We start from the raw sequence: 10,607 nt of genomic DNA on the forward strand, positions 1-10,607 counted from the left end.
TCTGAGCCCACCCCTTGATTGTGTCACTGTGGAGGTGGATGGGTGGCATTTGACATGGCCTGAAGCTGTCCACCAGGTGTGCTGGCTCTCCTGGCTTCTGGGAGGCTGTTGCCAAGTTTGGCAACAACTTGTGTTTTGTCCAGGGCCACCTGGCCTGAGCTACAAAGTGATCTACAGCTGGCTGCTAGATGTACTGGAATTAGGAGTGCTTCAGGAAAGACCACACTGTGACCACAACTGGATGCTGCTAGTGCCAGGCCTGGGGCCACTTAGCAAGGGGTATAGGGTGTGAGGTTGGTTGGGAATGTGGAAAGGTCACATGAGGAACCAGGACCGGGGACTTAGATCAAAACCACCCACACCCATGACCGCCAAAAGAAATGGCCCAAGAGAATTTTGAAAAAAATCTGTCAGCCAATGAAATTTTGCCACAGCATATCAACTTGCCACCACCCTACTGACACTATAAATTAACCCCCCCAACCCGCGCGGGGAAATCTGCGCAACTTCCCTGGCCCCTGTCTTGCGGACCAGTGAACCTCGCCCAAGATGCACTCTAAATAAAGCTTTTGCTTGTCCACACTTGGTGGCTATGTCTTTCTTTCTTTCTTGGCAGAAAATATCTTAAATAGGGCACATGGAAGTCAGATATTGCTTGACTAAGAGATTTTAGTAAAATCTGAAGCATGAACCAAGACAGGCCATTTAAAAGGAAAAGGCATTGTAAACAGCTTGGATAGGCCTGCAAGTTTGGTGGGATTTGGTCTCTTGAAATCACCAGAGTGGGATAAACAGCAACAGCCAGATTGGTATAAACTCAGATATGGCTCCTGCCTGTCATCTCTGGGGGGGGAGGGTTCATGATAGGAACAATGGGCCCTGCCAGCACTTTTGTCTGGGAGAAAGCCAACTCTAGGTCCCATGCTGATGCCAGCCACTTCATTTTCTCCCCATATATTTCTACTGCATTTTGAATTACAATTTCAGTCCTGGAGCTCAGAAAGACTGAGTCAGACAGATTAAGTCTGTGTGTGGATCCTTTAAGAGAAACTGCTTGGGACTCTAGCAGCCCTCCATATCACAAGCCTTTATCCCTCATGGTTTTATTTATTTTATTTTTTTATTTTTTTTATCCCTCATGGTTTTTACTGCCAGAAGTTATGGGGACTTTTCTTTTTGGCAATGGATCCTTGCACTGGGAAGCCTGCTGTGAAGCTTGGTCTACTAGCTTCCCAGAGGGGGCCTTTGCAGCAGACATAGCTCTCCCTATGTTTATCTGCTACACTTGGGTGTGAGACCAGCTCGATTTTCATCTCCACCCCTCCTACCAGTCTTGATGAGCCTTCTTCTTTAAATCCCCCCTTGTAGGATTTCTATTCAGCTAAATATCCAGCAGTTCCGAATGATGATTGTTCTGTAATTTCATTGTAATTTTGATATGGTTGTGGGAGGATGCTAGTACTGTGTTTACCTATGCTGCCATCTTGACCAGAAGTCAGAAACCATTTTTTTAAAAGTATAGACTCATCTGATCAGGTGGTGGTGCAGTGAATGAAGCATTGGACTGAGATCCAGAGGACCCAGGTACGAAACCCAGAGGTTGCCGGCTTGAGCATGGGTTCATCCAGCTTGAGCACAGGCTCACCAGCTTGAATATGGGATCATAGACATGATCCTAGCTTGACCTAGTGACCCATGGTCACTAGTTTGAGCCCAAGGTTGCTGGCTTGAGTAAGGGGTCACTCACTCTGCTGTAGCCCCCCAGTCAAGGCAATATGAGAAAGCAATCAATGAAAAACTAAGGTGCCGCTACAAAAAAATATTAATGCTTCTCATCACTCTTCATTCCTGTCTGGCTGTCCATATTTGTCCCTCTCTCTGACTCTTTCTCTGTCTCTATCAAAAAAATAGATAGCCTCACCAGGCGGTGGTGCAGTGGATAGAGTGTCGGACTGGGATGTGGAGGACCCAGGTTCGAGACCCCGAGGTCACCAACTTGAGCACGGGCTCATCTGGTTTGAGCTAAAGCTCACCAGCTTGGACCCAAAGTTGCTGGCTTGAGCAAGGGGTTACTCCTTCTGCTGAAGGCCCACAGTCAGGGCACATATGAGAGAGTGGTCAATGAACAGCTAAGGTGTCGCTAGGAAAAACTGATGATTGATGCTTCTCATCTCTCTTCGTTCCTGTCTGTCTGTCCCTACCTATCCCTCTCTCTGACTCTCTCTGTCTCTGTAAAAAACAAAACAAAACAAAAAACAGGTTTAAAAATAATAGATAAATAAAAATAAATGTGCAAGGTATTTTTGGCCGAGGAAGAAAGAAGGACGTGCCACCAAGTGTGGACAAGCAACAGCTTTATTTAGAGCACATCCTGGGCGAGGTTCACTGGTCCGCAAGACAGGGGCCAGGAAAGTCATGCAGTGTCTCCCACCTGGGGGTAATTTATAGGGATGGTAGGGTGGTGGTGGGTGGCAAAATTTCATTGGCTGACAGACAGTTGTTCTTTTTCAAAATGCTCCTGGGCTGTTTCTTTTGGCGGGCATGAGTGTGACCGGTATTTTTTTTGGAGGTCATGGGTGTGAGTGGTTCCAGCCAAAGTCCCCGAACCTGGTTCCTCATGTGATCTTCCTCATTGCCAAGTAACCTCACATTCCAACCTTTTATTTTATTTTATTTTATTTTCATTTTTCTGAAGCTGGAAACAGGGAGAGACAGTCAGACAGACTCTCGCATGCGCCCGACCGGGATCCACCCGGCATGCCCACCAGGGGGCGACGCTCTGCCCATCCTGGGTGTCGCCATGTTGCGACCAGAGCCACTAGCGCCTGAGGCAGAGGCCACAGAGCCATCCCCAGCGCCCGGGCCATCTTTGCTCCAATGGAGCCTTGGCTGCAGGAGGGGAAGAGAGAGACAGAGAGGAAAGTGCGGCGGAGGGGTGGAGAAGCAAATGGGCGCTTCTCCTGTGTGCTCTGGCCGGGAATCGAACCCGGGTCCTCCGCACGCTAGGCCGACGCTCTACCGCTGAGCCAACTGGCCAGGGCCAACCTTTTATTTTAGATTGGGACACTGCTATTCATCTGGCTACTTCCTGCTGATTAGGGGCATCGTGGGGAAAGAAGGTCAAAATGTGATGGCTCTAAGGGGAGTCGTGTATATGGCTGTAGGAGCATCTGGTGACTCGAGAAGCCTCACAGATGTGACCCTGTAAGAATCTAAGAAGAAGAAGAGCAAACATGAGTGATATGCTGATAATTAGAAGAGGATCTAGGATAGAGGCAACCCAGGTGAGGATTGGTGACTGCCACCAAGTGTTTTTTTTTTTTGTTTTTTTTTTTAAAGATTTTATTTATTTATTATACAGAAGGGGGGGGAGAGAGAAAGAGAGAGAGAGAGAGAGAGAGAGAAGGGGGGATGAGCTGGAAGTATCAACTCCCATATGTGCCTTGACCAGGCAAGCCCAGGGTTTTGAACTGGTAACCTCAGCGTTTCCAGGTTGACACTTTATCCATTGCGCCACCACTGGTCAGGCAGCCACCAAGTGTTAAGCAGGTTGTAGGAAGAGAGGATCTTGTGCAGTTTCTCTTGCAGATGGTTGAGGACATTGATGTTTTCTTCCATCAGGCCAGTCTCATTGATTTAGTAACAGCATTGCTCCATATGGGATCCTGTCTATTCCCATAACTGAGACCTGTGAGGGAACTAGAGGTTCAGAGTGTGATGGTAAAACAGAGAAGTTAGCCCCTGTGTCCACAAGAAATGAGATGGACTTATCTGCTACCTGCAGCTTTACCCTGGGCTCGGCGAGAGTGATGGGGGTCTTCAAGTCTGGGCCGCATCAGTCGTCCATGAGGCCAAGGAGTTCGAGCAATGGGTCTGCCTGGCTGGCTTGGCCTCCCATTTGGGTGGCTTGTGCTCTGTGTAAAGACACCGAGGAAGAGCTTGTTACCCAAAGGGGGCAATTGCTCTGCCAGTGACTGGTCTGCTTGCAGTCAGGACAGGGCTTAGTGGGTGGCCTTAAGAAGGGGCACTGCTGGCTTCAGGGCTGTCACAAGAGCCTGGGTTTGGAGTGTTACCTTTTGCTGCATGTGGGCCTGGCGAGTAGCCTTAGCCTTTTCCTCCTGAATATTAAAAACCTTAAATGCCATATTCATCAGGTTTCAAATAGGGGTTCGGGGGCCCTTTTCTGCCTTTTTTAAGTTTCTTCTGAATGTCCAGGGCTGCCGGGGTCCAGCCCCGGGGGGGATCCAGGGGTCCCACAGGAGGAGACGGTGTCGGCGAAATTCGAGTGAGAGAGCCGAATTCTTTTCTTTCTCTTTATTCTCTTGTTAGCATTTACTGCCAGGCATCTCTCCCAAATGCTAGTACAGCTCCTTTTTTATACACACACACCAAGTTACAATTACATGGTATTAATCATTGCTTCTGTTTCACTATGTTTACATGTTTCCAGATAACAGTTAATTTATATCTATAAACTACAAATCAGGTGGCAAATCATTCAAAGTACAATTAAAAAATAACTTGAATAACGATAACATCGGTAAAAGCTTTTAAAGGATTAGTACTAACTAATAACTCAACTTTACTGTTGTTGTGAGTCAAGGGGCAGAGAGAGATTAACAGACAAAATCATTAGGGAGTAGCAAAGGACCACCGCTTGCTCAGGCAAATGGCCTTGAGTTTATGCAGTGTCCTGACTTTTCTCACAAGATAACAAAAGGCTTGCCCATTAAGAAATTGACATAACATTAAGAGTAACTTTTACTTAAAGATATATAGAGTGCACTCGCAAGATAGCTTAGTAGCAACATAATTTCAGAAGACATTAATTGCTATTGCTTCTATGGATGTTTCCATATTCCTCTTTATTATCTGAACGAAAAACCTTGGGAAAGTATATAAATCTCATGAGAATGTCTCACTGAGAAAGTCCAGTAACTGCCTTCAGTCATAAAACAATTCTCTTAGCAAAACATCCTTTTCTTGCTGACTGCATTCCCATCCCAGGCCACGCAACAGGCCATTCCATAACACCTTACCTAAGATTCTATTGTCTATTTATTTACTATATTCATACACTAGCTAAGTTCTAGCTATATTCTTTCTAACATGATTAATAAGAAATTCTCCTACAAACTTAACCCTTTATGAGGGATATCATAGCCAGCCTCTTATGTTTATGAGCCCAGTTCAAGGGGCTTACAGGCTTTTCTGTGGAACTTACACCTTCTGTCTCATTTCCAAAGAAATTACTACAAATCTACAGGGAAAGTACGGTACTATTATCCCTGTGCCACAAATAATAGCACACACCCAGAAAAGGGGGGATATAAGGCCAGATTAATTAAAAAAATCAAAGGGGGAAGTATCGTGCCTTTCCTTTTGCGGTGACTTTGTCACCCCACAGCCATTGGTCTTCACTGCAGTGACTTTGTCACCCCGCAGCCATTGGTCTTCTCTGCTGTGACTTTGTCAATCAGCAGTTTTTGATCTTCTTCTGCTGTGACCTTGTCAGCCAGCAGTTGTGGGTCTTCTCCTGCTGTGACCTTGTCAGCCAGCAGTTGTGGGTCTTCTCCTGCTGTGACCTTGTCAGCCAGCAGTTGTGGATCGGCTCCCGACACAGGGCCAATTGGGAAATAAAGTGGGTGGCTAATACAGTGGCCCTGGCATTGGAGGTAGGGTCTAAACGAGTATGAAGGTCCATAGCGTCAGTGAGGCAGTAGGATTAGAAGAGTAGGAGCCTAAACGCTTTTCGATTGCAGACAGATCAGAGAGGGAAAAAGGAACACGAACCTGAATAACTCCTTCCACTCCGGCCACCTGGCAGAGAGGGCAGAGAAAGTTTTCTCCCTCTTGTGGCTCAGAGCAAGATCTGGTGTGAGCACTGACCGCGGAGGAGAAAGAGGGACTGCTGTATGCAGGCGAATAAGAAACAGGATCCAGTGAAGGGAGAGGAGGACCTGGATAGGATAGGACAGAGGGGGTTGTGCAGAAGGGGGAGAGAGTTCCTCAAGGGTGTCGGCGAAGGAGGAAAGATCAGGAGTGGAGGGTTTAGCTGAGGTTTCTCTGGCTAAAAGGACTTGTGCCGTAGAACAGGCGGCACAGAGATTAAGACGAAAGTGCAAATACCAGAAGTCTTGAATGTAAGGAATCCCTGACCATTTCCCAGTTCTCTGGCAATAGTTCTGTAAATTGATGAGGATGTTAAAGTTGAAAGTCCCTTCAGGAGGCCACCTGGTCTGTTTATCCAGTGGGAACTGTGGCCTAGCCACAGTGAAGAAGAAAATCAGTTTCTTCTTCTTTAGGGAGGAATCAATGTTTGAGAGATTCTGGATAAGGCACCCCAGGGGTGTTTTTGGGCCCAATTTAGATTCCTGTGCCCCCATGGCAGCCCTCAGCCTTGGAGTGATCAGCTATGAGAACTGGTGTCGTGCAACTCAATCTCTGGCCACCAGACAGTCATGCAGAGTGGGAGTGTCCAGGACATCCCCACAGGCACACACACACTAGGACAACGGTTCTCAACCTGTGGGTCGCGACCCCAGTGGGGTTGCCTAAAGCCATCGAAAAATACATAATGCATATCAGGTATTTACATTCCGAATCATAACTGTAGCAAAATTACAGTTATGAAGTAGCCACCAAAATTATTTTTTGGTTTGGGGTCACCGCAACATGAGGAACTGTATTGCAAGGCCACGGCATTAGAAAGGTTGAGAACTGCACTAGGAAATGGGAGAAGGTCCCTGATGCAGTTGCAATTATGGACAGAGAGTCTCAGAGTCAAAAAGAACTGAGGGGAGGCTGGAGGCTGGGGACTTACCGCACCATATGTTGAAATGGGTGGGAGGTCAGAGGTCCCCGGTCTTCCTTGGAAGGAAAGGGGAGAAAAGTGGCCCTTGAGGGCTTCAAGCTCCTCCCGGGTTTTGCCACCAAATGTAAGGTATTTTCTGCTGAGGAAGAAAGAAGGACGTAGCCACCAAGTGTGGACAAGCAACAGCTTTATTTAGAGCGCATCATGGGCGACGTTCACTGGTCTGCAAGACAGGGGTCAGGGAAGTAGCACAGCTACTCCCACACAAGGGGTAATTTATAGGGTTGATAGGATGGTTTGGGGTGGCAAAATTTCATTGGCTGACAGACAGTTGTTCTTTTACAAAATGCTCCTGAGCCATTTCTTTTGGTGGTCCTGGGTGTGGGTAGTTTCAGCCAAAGTCCTCGAACCTGGTTCCTCATGTGACCTTTTCCCATCGCCAACCAACCTCACAAAAATTATAGATTCAGGCTATATAAAATTAAAGATTAAATTTTTTTTAATTAATTAATTTATTTTTATAGGAACAGAGAGAGAGTCAGAGAGAGGGATAGATGGGGACAGACAGACAGGAACGGAGAGAGATAAGAAGCATCAATCATCAGTTTCTCGTTGTGACACCTTAGTTGTTCATTGATTGCTTTCTTATATGTGCCTTGACCGTGGGGCTACAGCAGACTGAGTAACATCTTGCTCGAGCCAGCAACCCTGAACACAAGCTGGTAAGCTTTTTGCTCAAGCCAGATGAGCCCGCGCTCAAGCTGGAGACCTCAGGGTCTCGAACCTGGGTCCTTCTGCATCCCAGTCTGATGCTCCATCCACTGTGCCACCACCTGGTCAGGCTAAAATTAAAGATTTTATAAAGATATAATATCACAAAATAAGTTAAAGGAGTAAAATTATGTTATCAATTCAATAGATGCAAAAACATTAAACAACACTTGATAAGATGTATAGATAAACCAGATTTAAAAGCGGCTTTATTAACTTAATAAAGGCCACAACCTCTAGCAAATAGATGGATAATCATTACTGACCAAGACAAGAATTTTTTTTTTTTAAAGAGATTTTTTTATTTGTATTTTTCTGAAGCTGGAAACGGGGAGAGACAGTCAGACAGACTCCCGTATGCACCCGACCGGGATCCACCCGGCACGCCCACCAGGGGCTACGCTCTGCCCACCAGGGGGCGATGCTCTGCCCCTCCGGGGCATCACTCTGTCGCGACCAGAGCCACTCTAGCGCCTGGGGCAGAGGCCAAGGAGCCATCCCCAGCGCCCGGACCATCTCTGCTCCAATGGAGCCTCGGCTGCAGGAGGGGAAGAGAGAGACAGAGAGGAAGGAGAGGGGGAAGGGTGGAGAAGCAGATGGGCGCCTCTCCTGTGTGCCCTGGCCAGGAATCGAACCCGGGACCCCTTCACGCCAGGCCGACGCTCTACCACTGAACCAACCGGCCAGGGCAAGACAAGAATTTTTATTTCTTCCTGACTTTATAGCTGTGGGTCAAATAAGTTTGTAAATATGATGTATTTGTTTGCTCACTTATAGTTTGCATTGGGTATCGGGGACAGACTGTAAGCCAGCAAAGTCATTATAGCCTAAGGCTTAGTTTTAAGACTAAGCCTTTTCCACCCTTTTAATACTAAGATCTTTTCAAAACTAAGCTTGTCCCCATACCCTTGACTGTTGCTTGATGTGGGGTGGTGTATGTACTCTTATGAGGAATCCCATTATGCCTCAGATAAGTGACTTTGTATCAGAGACTTCCTTATTTGTAGATTGGCTTAAAGGTTTGCATTTCAACACTATAAAATGAGGCAGACTGGGGCTTGCTTGAGCTAGGTTCCTGAAATTAGCATTGCAAGGAGAGGTAGCCAAAATGGCAGAGTGCTGAAGGAGAAGCCAGTTTGTGCAGAAAGAAGGAGATGGGGAACAGAGGTTAATAAGGCTGGTGAGGTAGAAACCTATGATTCTAGGAAAACTCAAATGAATCAGTGACTTTGGGAGCCCTGAATGGAAGGGGAAGTGTTTTCCCACTGTGTGTATTTTTGCCCGCTGGGTGAAAGCTAGGATTAAAGGTAATGGCCCACCAGTTCTTGGCTTCATGGTTTCATTATCGTCTGTCCGAATCAAATGCGAACCTGCATGGGCCAGGTGGCTGTGATGGTGGCTGTGGCTACTGGCTTTACAATAGCATAACTTAAGAGATACTGAACAAACAAGGAAAAATAACCAGTTAATATTGTTAGGGTTAAATTAGCCCCTTTAAAACTTATATTTTTCTTACCCAGGCATTTTGTAAAAATAGAGTTAATTTTCTTGCTATTCTCTTTCCTAACAGCTGCCTGGCCTTCACTTTGAAATGTAGCAAAAGCTTACCTTCACAAAAATGTCTAAAAAGGTTTGTATTGGGGAGGAACCTGACAATTGAGGGAGCTTTAAATCAAAATAGGTGTTGCCTGACCAGGTGGTGGTACAATGGATAAGAGCATCAGCATGAGATGCTAAGGACCCAGGTTTGAAACCCTGAGGTCACCAGCTTGAGCACTGGCTCACCAGCTTGAGCAAAGGGTATTGGCTTTAGGGTGGGATTATGGACATCAACCCATGGTCTCTGACTTGAGCCCAAGATTGATGACTTTAGCATAGGGTCACTCACTCTGGTAGAACCACCTCCGCAGCAAGGCACATATGAGAAAGCAATCAGTGAAAAACTAAGGTACCGCAACTTATAATTGATGCTTCTCATTTCTCTCCCTTCCTGTCTGTCCCTGTCTCTGTCACACACAAAAATTCACAATAGATGTTTGTGAAAGCAGGCTCATAGACTAAGGCCCCAGCTGTTCCTGGGAGATTGACCTCTTGGCTGTATTCAGGATTTACCAAGCACACTAAGTCTGTGCTACATCAAAGAATTTGTGTCCCTGCAACAGAATTCTCCTCTAAGTCAGTAACCAAGGCCACAGAACCCCTGATTGTGGGAAAGGGGCTGTGGGCTGACAGGTTTGTTATAGCCTAAGGCTTAGTTTTAAAGACTAAGCCTTCCCCACCCTTTTAATCCTAAAATTTTGTCAACACTAACCTTTTCTCCACACTCTTGACATTTGCATGATGTAGGGTGGTGCGATTTTATGAAGAATCCTATTTATGCCTCAGATGAGTGGCTGTGTGTCAGAGATTCCCTATTTGTATATTGGATTAAAGGCTTTAATTGTCTATGCTATATAATAAAGCAAAGTCTGGGGGCTTGCTCTTTCTGATATTGCCATCAGCATTGAAGAGGCCTCCTGATCCCATCCTTTCTTCTTGGTGAATCTATTTTCTTAACTCCCCTCAGGACACATAATATTACTAGCTGTGCAGGTCCGTAGCACCTGATATTGCTAATCTAAGCTTGCTCAGGTGTAGAAACCCCATGCCAGCAAATTCCCTATACCTAATACCCCCTCCCACAGTTTGGGACTGACACTGTTGGTCTCAGCTTGCTTGTACACTTGCATCCAGGCATTTTTAAAATAAACTTTCCTTTTGGAATACACCAGATTTGTGTTTTCAGTTCAGCTCTCCCCAGGGCCTAAGGAAAAAGCCCTCCTGCACCGGAAAGCTTTTCTTCCAGTAGGAGAGAAGCTCCAAGGACATTTTGCATTTTGTGCAAAATGCTCAGAGAGACATTGTGAAGGACACCTTTGTAATTGTTGAAACTGTATGACGTGTACTGTTACTGGTAGTTTGTTTATATTATGTACCTCATTCTCTGCACAGAAATGCCTGTGGTGTGGACTGAAAGTGAGCA

This window comes from Saccopteryx leptura, chromosome 1, assembly GCF_036850995.1.
Source record: "Saccopteryx leptura isolate mSacLep1 chromosome 1, mSacLep1_pri_phased_curated, whole genome shotgun sequence".
Classification (NCBI taxonomy): Eukaryota; Metazoa; Chordata; class Mammalia; order Chiroptera; family Emballonuridae; genus Saccopteryx; species Saccopteryx leptura.